Here is a 12,542-nt window from a genome sequence, read left to right as displayed (position 1 = left end):
ATCGATTCAGTATGAGTAGACAGGTGGATGTTGAAGCGGATTTTAATATAACTAGTATAAATTTATGTACGCTAATCATTTGATTTAATGGTAAATAACTGATATAATTTATAATAATGGAAACTAATTATCCAGGTTATAACATAGAATAAAACTTGATATAAACATTTTTTGGTTGTTGAAGAATTAAAAAACTTAAAGTAAAAAAATTAAAGAAAGTGAAACGCTTTCTAAATGTTACAATTAATATTTATATAATTAAAATTTAATTGTAACGAGACTAATTTCATATAATTATGACTAAAAAGAAGAAAATTAAAAAGAATTAACATTTTAAAAATATGCTTTTCTTCAAAAAAAAAAAAAGAATAAATAAATAAAAACAATCCATACTGAAAAGTAAAAAATTTTGTTTTCAAGAAAATTACTTTTAAAAAATGTTCTACTTATGCATGGCTAAAAAAAAAGCGGGAACGCGCTCTAATTATAAAGTTGTGTATGAGAGCGCCCCACACTTTTATTTTTAGTCATGCATAAATTAAATTTTTTTTAAAGTAATTTTCTTGAAAACAAAATTGTTTTACTTTGTAGTTCGAATTGTTTTTTGTTTCTATATTTTTTTTTTTTTTGAAGAAAAGAACGTTTTAAATTTGTTTATGTATTCTAAGATAGTTTTTTAAATAGTATTTCAGGTAATCTATATTATTCTAATAAATTTGTTAGGAGTCATAACTGCCACAATATTTAGAAGCTATTAAAGTACAGATGTTCCAAAATTAGCTGACATTTTAATTTTTTAATAAAACACATTTTTTATTTGATTATTGATAATTTTTTTTGCTTTATTAGAAATTAGTGACATGGAGGTTATGTGTGATACAGAACATTTCACAAATAAGCGCCCCGGCCTTGGGGCTACACATGTTCACTCTTTTGGCAAAATTCTCCAAAACATGTTTATATAATTACTGGGAAATGTCGACAATGTGTCGAATTTCTTCTTTGAGGTCGTCAATTTTTTGTGGTTTGTTGATGTTCACTTTATCCTTAAAACAATCCCGAAGATAAAAGTCCAACGGTGTCAAGTTACATGATCTTAACGGCTAATTTACATCACCTCGCTACGAGATAATACAACCGTTAAATTTTTCTAGCAATAACTGCATAGTTTCATCGGTAGTTTATTGAAAGCACATGTTGCGTACAACTATATCATTAATTTTAGGTTATTAGAAGTTTGAAATTTTTAGGCCGTAAAAACTTTGAAATCATCTCACAGTATCGAATTCTGTTGACGGTAACGGCATTTTCATTTTCATTTTTGAAGACGTAAGCAATAAAAGGATTGATTGCACCAATCAATCCTCCAGCCCAAAATTCGTACCTAACCGTGACTCGTCGAGCATATATACGAAGTTCTTCAATTTTTTTGAATTTTTTTTATTAGAGATCTTTCAATAATTTCCTGTATAATAAAACGGTTTACTAGTTTTTTTTATAACATAATCTAGTAAAATTTTAAAAAAAATTTATTTTAATAGAAGTATGTATAAACTGAAATCCACAACTTAATTTTCAATTCAAATACAACATCGTACTTGAAAAATCTTGAAAAAATTGTCCAAATTCGATAATTTTTTTTAGTGACAAAGCCGGTAAGAAGAAAATACGCCTCATTGCTAAAGATGATTTTCTTTTTCGAAAACTCGTCATCAACTTGTTGATTTTCAAAAACCCAATTTTCTATGCGAAATTAAAGTGTGTATTTTTTCATAATTTAAAATTTAATTTTTACCGATAAGAGCATATAATAATCTCTACTCTGAGGTATTCTCAGCATATAAAAAAACGATGGCAAATTTAAAATATCACTTCATTTTGGGACATCCTTACATCACAGTTCAAAAAAAAAAGCTGGGCAAATACCACAAATTAATGTTTTAAAATAATACAGCAAATAAAATGCATCAAATCAAAAGCAAATTTATTCAAGTATATAAATAACAATGGTTTTCTTGTGAGTATTTTCCTTAATAGCTTATATATAGCTTTTGTAGTTTTTTTGTTTGTTCTTTTTTTACCGTAAGACGTGCATCAAAGGTTAAAATTTGCGTCAGTAAAGTAGTTAAATCTCTATAAAAAAATCTATTTTTTAAAAGAAAATAATAAAATTAAATTAAATACGTCATAAAATCCCATTCATTTCCCCCCTTTTTCTAAACCTAGAGAAGGAATTTGATAAGATTTTTATACCTGTTTATCCATCCATTGCCGGACTACTAGAAGATGCCAAAAACGTGATGTCGATAAACAATAACCATTATTTACTCATCACACCTAATGTTATTAGACACGTTCTAATAATGCAACTTAATTTTTTTTATATAATACTAAATCTGATAAATTATTTAATAAATAAATAAAAATTATAAAAAATTAAATTCCAACTAAATTTTTTAATACTCATATTATTATTTATTATAGAAGCTGAATTGTGCATTTAAGGACTTTGTACTTTAAAATATTTAACATTGCATAAAATAGAAAACATATCTATTTATATTTTTAATATTTTTATTTTAAATTTAGTTTCTGTAAAACAAAATATTTTAAAGAAAAATACATATGACGAATGGGGATTTGTTTAGTGACGTTGTTACTGAAATATCATAGCGTATCTAACCAGTAAATTACAACGCGAGTGGTTACTGTATTAAAATACACACAACAACGCCTACTAAAATAAAATGTAAATATCCGTTGTGACGTAGGCTTATTTATTCTTGTTACATTCGTAATTTACTTGAAAATTTCAATGGAGTTTAATTATAATCCTATTTTTCTTAACCTATTCATAGAAAATTAATACGCATTATATTATTTCATAATATACTTATTTTTATTGATTTTATTTTTTTTAACTTCTAGTAAACGTTTTTTGGTTTATGAAAAAAAATAAATATTAGTTATTCATTTATCTAAATTATTAGAAGTGTTTCAATAATTTAGCCTGTATAAATAAAACTGATTATTGGTTTTTTTTAAAATACATAATCTAGTAAACCTTTATTAAAAAAATGATTTAAAGAATATATACAAACTGATATCCATAACGTAATTGTAATTGTTTGTTTTTCTTAAAAATAACCTCTCTTGACCAATCTATTGAAAGAAAGATGTTTTAATTTTTTTAAATATAAGTTATCGGTTCAGTCCGTTTTGTTATTTTTGTCTGCTCATAATATAAGAATTGTTCGAGAGACTGGAAAAAAATTAATTTTTTAGGAGTTGTGAGGGGAGTTCCGAAAATTTTGAACTTTGAACACGCTGTACCTATTTATATCAAGTTGTTGTTTACCCCAATTCCATCTGAATCAATAATTTGTTATATAGTTGTGCAAATTATCCATTTTTAACCAGTGAAAAGTAATTAAATAAAATTAATTATATAAAAAAAATTCCCTAAAAAAACTTAAATATTATTTTTATACTCTTTTTAAAAGTATGAATACTCTAAAATGATTTTTTTTTTTTAACAAAGAAATTTAATCGGAATAAAATTGATAAGAACATCCTACAGGCTTTTCAACCGCATGTAAGGTACACAAAAGGAAGACCGTAGTAAGTCATATTTCGTTCTCAAAGCCCTGATTGCGAACTGTAATGATAGTAACCGTTAGTCTTAGAACGATACCAACACAACTGTCTACAGGGATTGATAAACCAAGTGGGATGCATCCACGAAAGGGAGATAGACCCATCGTTTGATACGCACGTTGATCCATGAGCCGGGAGGAAGTTTGGCGAACTGGGATTCTGGTTGGCATAATTTCTAATCGGCCATGGGATCTTTCGTTCATACCTGTGTGGACGAAGAAGAGCTGAAGATCCCTTCTGCCCCTACTGTCGGGAGTTAGACACGCCGGAACACGTGGTATTCCGGTGCCCGCGGTGGGACGAGGAACGCAGCGACTGTACTGCCGTAACTGGGCATCTCGAGGTGGGGACCATGTTACGCAGTTCGGTGGACGTCGACACTGTGACGGGTTTTGTGTCGGAAATACTGCAAATGAAATATCGAGAAGCGAGGTGGTGAGGGACAGATCCGTATACAGTTGCCGTTCGCCCGTGCTTGCACCGAGTCCCGGCAGGGCTGTCCCTTCGGGGTTATCACCGTTAGAGCCGAAGCACAAAAGACCGAGTCCCGGTTGCTGGGTGATGGAGGCCAGTAACGACGTAGCCGGGCCTGGCGTTCCCCTCATTTGGTGGCTAGAGGCAACGGTACCTCCCGGAACCGTGTTCATGCTTAATTGGGGGTCTGGTCCCAGGCGGTAGGGATAAAAAAAAGGGACACGTCACCTAATTAACGTTGAGTGCAACCATCTATATCCTCCGAACCAACCGGGTTGGTCTAGTGGTGAACGCGTTATCGCAAATCAGCTGATTTGGAAGTCGAGAGTTCCAGCGTTCAAGTCCTAGTAAAGGCAGTTACTTTTATACGGATTTGAATACTAGATCGCGGATACCGGTATTCTTTGGTGGTTGGGTTTCAATTAACCACATATCTCAAAAATAATCGATCTGAAATTGTACAAGACTACACTTCATTTACACTCATACGTATCATCCTCTGACGTAATACCTGACGGTGATTCCCGGAGGCTAAACAGGAAAAGGATCAACATCCGCCGATGACATTAAATTAATTCTCCCTATCACAAATAAAAATTCACATGTATTCAGTAATCTCGTTCGAGGAACGTGTAAATCAACTCTCCTACTATTCAGTGGATCTTCGCAAAGATCAACAAATTTTTGACGGAGATAGATTCTGTTTGAATCTAATCGTAGTTTAGGCGAGGTCTACCTTTAACTGGTGTGATTGACCGGGTCCTGCCGACTCAATACATCGTATAACACCTGACTTGCAACAAGCCAGTAGACCTGATCTAACCTAGAATCACGAAATAATGAGAGCAGAGCAGAATCCACCTTGGATTTAAGTGTACAATCTTCTAACTTGAACGATAAGCTTTTTTCCACTACCCTTAGGAGACCAAACCACAATCGACTGATACTATGGACATTTTATTTTTATTTCTATGGCACTAAGAGCTAACAAATTGTAGTATCAAAAATTCTGGTCGGTGTTTTCACGACCGGATTAAGTTCTGATTGTATATTGCAGCGGTATTTTACTCCAATTTACTCTCCTGCTCTGGATTGGTAGATACTGGGCTGGCCTGACGAACCAAGTAACTGAGTTTATTGGTGTATTATTATCTAAAAAACACAATAAGGAAAATAAATTTTATTAAAATGAAATTTTTAAAATTTATTACCTAATAAAAAAGTAACTGAAACATACAAATAAAATAAATAAGGAGGAATAGGAGTTCTTAAATACATAAACAGTTGATTATTCATTTTAAATTTAACATCTCTTTTGATAGTTGTTAGTTATTGGGAGAGACTATTCTGCTCAATTCTAGTCATCAAATTACTATAATTATTATTAAAACAAATACCCAAGATTTTCATAGAATCAGCAGACTCCTATCTTCCACAGGTCAAGTGTATTAAATATTATTATGGATAAATTTTTTTTTTATCAGGCATTTTAAAAATAAAAAAGATGAACTATGAAACTCGTAACACACCCTATTTTATACACCGGTCTCATAATAAATATGGCTGTCGTACGTTGTCAAATATTGTCCCAAAGATTTTCTCAGATTTGTCACAGGGTACATAAAATTTCATTTCTATGAAGAAGTTGAAGGATGATAATTTTAATTTTTATTCAAGTAATTAATTAGTTTAAAGTAATATGAAGGAGAACAGAATATTAATGTTTACGAGGATAATGAGGTTTTTTGTTTGTTTTATTTATGTTAATTAATTGTAGGTTATGAGTTTTGTTTTTACGTTTTATTTTTCAATGTAATTATTTCTGTTTTTTGTTTTAACTCTGTATTTACTATTTATATGGAAACCCCTGTCAAACTGTTGTGTCAGTTTAGACGATCATCACTGAATGAAATAAATAAATAAAAAGAACATCACCATGATCTCTTTTGTTAATCTATATTTTGACAGGTTTCAACTGAACGTCTTCTATATTTTTCACGACAAAAGGAACATCTTCCTTTATTTCCTTATAGCTTCTTCCTTTCTTAATGTCTGTAAAAAAAAAGTCCAAATCCTTCTTCAAAGTTAGCCTGTATAAGGGGTGCACCCGAAAATATTTACATGAATTCGTCTTAAGACTGAGTAATTTTCTGCCAACTGATGTCGGTGGTTTTTTACGTTTCGTGAAAGTGCAAGACTTTCACGAAACGTAATTAACCCAGGCCGTACGTGCCTGACGATTTCTTTCGCTATCTAATACTCTAACTCGTTAAGTTCATATGAATAGTATCCTTCTATAATATTTTTATTCTTATCTACTCTCCTGTGCAGAGGCGGATTTACAAATAAATCCGCCTCTGCACCTATAGGCTGAACGATTGGCCGGTGCTGCCGCCTTGCGGCCCATTAACGTCTTCGAAAATTTGCTACCGTAGGCTATAGCCTAATTAGCCAATTTAGAATTCCACCACTGCTCTTGTGCCCGTTTCCTGGATTTCTGATTTTATTTATTTATTTCGTGCATATCGCGACATTCTAAAAAAAAAAACAAAACGTACAGTTTACAAAACTCTATATAAATCTCACAAAAAGTTAAGTTTTTTTTTGTTTTTTAATATCTCCAAGTGTTTTTCAATCGTTTGAAAGTAACTTTATTGCAATCTGACAACGCATTCGTTTACAATGTTTTCAATGCAAAAGTTTTGAGTTTGATTAAATCCAAATTTAATTAAGACACGTTCGGATTCTTTGGTGCTTCAAGAGCTTGAGGATCAGTGCTAAAGAAGTGGGAGGTAAAAAACCGATTTTGTATGTCTTACGTAATTTTCTTTAAAACAATGTACAATTTTTTTATTTATTAAACTTTAATCTTCATTTTTAGATTTGTGATTATTAGCTTATAATGATTTCGTATGTTGAAATTCCATCTCTACCTTTATGCCAGTTCATAAGCTGTATTCACATAAAAACCATGTTGATTTTTTTTTCCATGTCGTTCTATCTTATCTATTATATATATATATATATATATTTTTTTTTTTTTAAATTTATTTTAAATTTAACTGTATTGATGTTTATTTGATTTATTAAGGTATTTATATATTCCTAAACTGAATTTTACTTGTCTAAAATACAATCTAAGCTTTATTTTAAATTATCAACAACCCAAAACTCTCTGATTTTTTTAATTTATTGATACGACCAAACGTTTGCTAATATTTTTTGTATGAAAAAAAAAGTGTGTGACACACATTTTAATAAATTTTGTTTTGGGTTTTTGATAATTTAAAATTAAGCTTAGATTGTATTTTAGACAAAAAAAAATCAGTTTAGGAATATATAAATACCTTAATAAATCAAATAAACATTAAAGTTAAAACACTTTTTTTTCTTTCACCTATTTCAAGGACAATACTGATGCCAAATTTAACCTTTTTTATTCGAAAGATGCATTTTTTGGCGCAGAGATTTGACATATGATAACAATTATTCTTTGATGGTTGTACAAAAAAAAACTTTAAGACGCTGACATATAAATCACTAGTCTACATCAGTAGTTGTAACAGTTATAACAATAAAAGAATGGAAAGGTTTTGTCGAGAACTCATTCTGTAAAGATTCTATTTTGCTTCTGAGAAGATTATTTTTGTGTTTTTTTAAATCGAAAACATTTTCATTTTTATCAATGTAATATTTTTTTTTTTTTAATTTCTTTAACAACTGAAATTATTTAACCTCAAAATTTTGTACATGAATATAAAATGGTGAAATTTACTGTTAATTCTGACGAGAAAAGTATAGTTACGGTGCTTTAAAATTTTGTACCTTTTAAAAATGAAGATGTAGTTTTAAAATGAAATGTAAAGGTCATTCATGTTCCAAATTAAGACAGCTTGATAGTATGTTTAGTTACAGCGTTACTATTACTAGCGTATGTTACTATAACGAGTACTTAGCAAATGTCACTGCACTACTATGAATACTGGACTTTCTACTTTTTATTGACAATAAATTACGGAAATAGCTGTTCCTTGCTATTATAAAAATCTGAAATTTCAGTATTATTTCGTATTACATAAAATTTATTTTAAAAAAGAGTTTGAACAAAGGATTTTTTATAAATAAACTTATAAATTATTGAAACCCATTACACGAAAAATTACAATGGGCTCTCGAAAACGTTTTTTTGAATTTTTTTTATTAAAATACAAAATTCGGAGAAAAATTTCTTCCGAATGATAATCCTCCATCTCACTCCAACTTATATACGAGACGAGTTAACCGCAAGACCAGTCCGATGGGCATATATATCTATATATATTATTATTATTTCTTGACATACCGTTGATTTCACCTTCTGATGTATCTAGTGCTATAAACAACCTTAACGTTAAATCAGCGATCGGCTTGGATCGGATTCCTGCGTTCGTTATTAAGAGTTTGAATGAGATTATTTTCCTATCCTGGCTTCCCTGTTTAATTAGAGCTTATCGTCCTCTTCTTTTCCTTTCTTATGGAAGCACGCAGTTGCTACTCCCGTACCTAAGCCTGTGTTCCTTCTCTCAATAATTTTAGACCTATTTCTGTCCTCGGTACTTTTTTCAAAATCTTCGAGAGGATTGTGTTTGAACATGTTTATAACCATATTCTTCGGATATTATCGTCATTTCAACATGGTTTTAAAATAAAGGTCGCTTACCAGCTTCCAATTTGGCCTCATTTTTACAGGATTCTGTTAATGCAGTTGAACGTAGGAGTCATGTAGATGTGATTTGATTTTTCCAAAGCTTTTGACAAGATGCTTCATCACTTGTTATCGAAGACCAAAAACGGCTTCAGCGATCTTGCTTGGCTGTCCTCTTATCTTTATAACAGACGTTTCTGGCGGACAGATATTTGAGGAATCATTCTTGGCTGTATCTGGAGTGCCTCAGGCTCTATTTTGGGTCCTCTCCTCATTGTTATTTTTATAGATGATATCAAGGATCATCTGACATGTCAGTTTCACATGTTTGCAGATTACATCAAGAGGGTCCACGGTCCACGATCAAAGACGGAGATTTTTCGAAAACTAATCCTTTCATGATTGCTCGTGGCATTACGGAATCTGCTGCAGGACAGGTAAAAGAGACACGGAAAACTGCATTTGGACGTTTTGTAGAAACTGTCAACGACGTTCAATCTTTGCGATTATTAAAAGCTTAGAAGATCGGAGTAATGGACATTGAGGTATCTTCCCATGGTAGTTTAACTCTTCAAAGGGCGTTATAGTGTGCAGCGATTTGTTAAACTGCACTGAAGAGGAGATTGCAGATGAGCATGCGCCGGAACGGAGAAGTTCAACCTTGTGCATCACATGTGTTAACTTTCAATAAACCAAATTCTGGAGATGATTAAAGCTGGTTTTCACAGGTTGGATGTGCGTCCGTTTATCACGATACCTTTGTGTTGCTTTGGGTGTCAAAGATTCGGACATGCGGCAGGAAGCAAATATGTGGTGAACCATTACACCCAGATGACCCGTGCAAGGATCCTCCTGATTGTGTCAACTGTCATGGACACCATTCTGCAAGGTCTAGGAATTGTCCTATTTATAAAAAGGAAGTAGCTATCCAAGAGATTAAGACAACACAGAAAGTCAGTTACTTTGACGTAAGGAAAATTGTGCTTGGCAGAACGCCAAAGACAGCTTCATACAAGTAAGCTGCGGCTGCTTTTGCAGCTTCTATAAAGTAATGTGCTGTCAGAATTGACACCAGCTTTAGTTAAGATTCTCGGACGTATCATCAAGGATAAAATGAAGACTCGACCATCAAGAGGAAACAGTCTGAAGCTATTGAAGAAAAAAGTAGAAAGATCTATTGAAAACAACTACGTAAAGCCCAAAATTGAGCCTACAATTAAAGCAGTAACTGAGAGGAAGATTGAACCAGCTTAAGTAAAAGTGCAGGAGGTAAAAATCCCCACCGACGGATCTGCAAAATCAGAAGTGATGACTCTGGAAAAGGAAGGCTTTAAAAAACCAGCAGTGGAGCCTCCGAAATCACAGAGACCTTTATCGGAGAGGGCGAGACAATAGACCGTCCCACATATTCTAGCGGTGAGCACATCCAGTCTGGACTGCGATGTACTTTTGAGTGCGCCAGCGGAGCCCGTGTCATCCGACGCCGGCAACAGAAGATCCTCTGAGACTTACGGCGGAGGAACTGAAGACGGGGAAGATGGAGAAAAAAAATGGCTAGATCCCTTTAAAGGGTTGGACCCTTTAAACTCTTGTCATTGTGTGTTTGACAGTATATTTTTATATTAGTGTTTTCTAATATTTTGTAATGATAATTTTCACGGTTTGTACTACATGTAAATTTGATTGTCTGACAACGTTGGTAAGAAATAGTTTTGTTTTTAAGTGGCAAAGACCATTTAAACCCTTGCCATTTTTGTGTTACATTTGGGGTTTTAATCCCATGACAAGTCTGTTAATTAGATGATCTTTATTGACAAGTTTATTGACTATGTCGCTTGTATTTTTTTTACCTGGAGGAAATAGTATGTTTTTCTTTTTTTTTGTTGTGGAAGGGGTTAATGACCATAGTAGTAGATGCCCCAAAGCTTCAAAAAATAATAATAATTGAAATTGTAACTTAATTATTAAGATAATTAATTTCAATTTCTCAAATTAAAAACAAAATTAATTAATAATAGGATAAACACAACACTTAAATCTAGAGCATATAAATTCCGCATACACATTAATCTTTTTTACTTGTATTTATTTTTTATAATTTCATAACAAAGTATCTTATAGAAAAACTTAATAGCTTAAATATATATAATGTTTATCATATAATAATTAAGATTGGTCATGGTTAAACATGGTTAGCTGAAAAGTGGTAGGGGGAAGATTGTTGGGACGCTTCTATAAGTTATTAGAGGGATAAGGGTGGGAGTAATGTGGGAGAAGAGTGGAGTGTGACGTGTATGGTTGTTAAGCTCGTATTGGTTGGACTAAACACAGTGGTGTTAGGACTGGGGCTGCGAAAACACTTCGACGACAAGGTACGTGTTGGGACGCTTCTGCATATATTTATATATACTAATCGTTTTTTAATTTAATTATTTAAAAAAATTAAAAATCTAAGTGTTACAATTTTTTTTATAAGGTAGATAAAAATATTTAAAAAATAAATATGTTGTGAAATAATATTTCTGTTAAATTATTGTTAAAAGCTGTATATTTTTGTATTTATTAATCAGTTGTTTTTATATGTGATAGGGAAATTAAGTTTTCTATTATCCAATTCCAGATATCTGATTATATCAGTGAATAGTGTGATAAATAAAAAATAAAAGATTATTTTATTTTAACGACTTCGCTAAAATATTTAATTCTTATCATTAAATTAATTAATTTTTTGCCATTAAAAAAGTTAATATAGAAATTGAATTATATAAAAGTAATTTTTTAAATGGCGTGTTTATAGGTATAACTATGTAGAAGAGAAATTATTATTTTTTATTATCTGTAAATTATGTTTAAGTTTTAAATGTACAAATATAATAAGTTTACTTTAATTAAGCTGTCATCGGATCTCATATAAATCCTTAGAAACTCTAATGAAGGGTATTAAGTATAGATTTATAAAATAATGGCCAATTCCTTTCTCTTGTAGAAGAATAAACAACCTAATAACAATTGTTCAACTACCAGAAAAATGTACCAACGAAAACTGATTTAGCATGAAAATTATGAATTTGAAGTAGTGGCACTGCTTGAAGAGGTCTAGTTAATAATTCTTGGATAAGTTAAGTTCCGGTATTAATTTACCATTTCCTTTAAGGCACTGTCTGTAATAATCATCAGCCAAAAATTTCAATGGTATGTAATTATCGAGCCAAATAGAAACTGTATCCGATGTTATTTAACTGTGATGATCTATAGAAGCTGTTCCAAACAAGGGTTTAACCGTTGGCATTAATTCATACTTAACGTTCTTGTATCATCAAGATATTTCTTTTTTTTTTAATTATAATTTTATTAATTTCTTATTAAAACATGTATCTTTGAAATCGTAGTTGCGTGGATATATTATATTAAATTCTCAAAAAATATATATATTTTTTTTTTGGGGAGGGGGGTAATCATCATCATTGTGGTTTAATAAAAATCCAAAAATAAAATTTATATTGTTTAATTATAATATTAATTATATGTGAAAATTGCTCATCAGCTATTTTACAATTATGCTGAATGAAGATTAAAATGCAAATTAATACATAATTATTTATTATTTCTCTTGGAATAATTTTTAATTTTATTTATTTTTCTCGTTGGAAATGGGTAAAATTTTCTCAGGATTGATGGCCCGAGTAAAAAAAAAAAAAAATATTCTATTGGTTAATATTTACGGAAA

General features: G+C 31.2%; 1 protein-coding gene across 5 annotated transcripts in view; it reads left to right on the top strand.

Moving 5' to 3' along the window:
• The window catches only part of Mf (myofilin), a 117,988-nt gene that overhangs the window by 12,666 nt on the left and 92,780 nt on the right, over positions 1-12,542 (top strand). For 4 of the 5 annotated variants that reach the window (XM_075376273.1, XM_075376272.1, XM_075376269.1 and 1 more), the window contains exon 1: positions 11,029-11,187. The exons of the other annotated variant lie outside the window; for it this stretch is intronic. The gene's annotated coding sequence lies outside the window, so the exon portion shown is untranslated. Of the gene's footprint in view, positions 1-11,028; positions 11,188-12,542 lie in introns of those variants that run through there. 5 annotated transcript variants of the gene reach the window in all.

This window comes from Lycorma delicatula, chromosome 10 (genome assembly GCF_047948215.1).
Source record: "Lycorma delicatula isolate Av1 chromosome 10, ASM4794821v1, whole genome shotgun sequence".
Taxonomy (NCBI): domain Eukaryota; kingdom Metazoa; phylum Arthropoda; class Insecta; order Hemiptera; family Fulgoridae; genus Lycorma; species Lycorma delicatula.
Note: the sequence above shows the minus strand (reverse complement) of the source record. Positions and strands in the feature narration are given on the sequence as shown.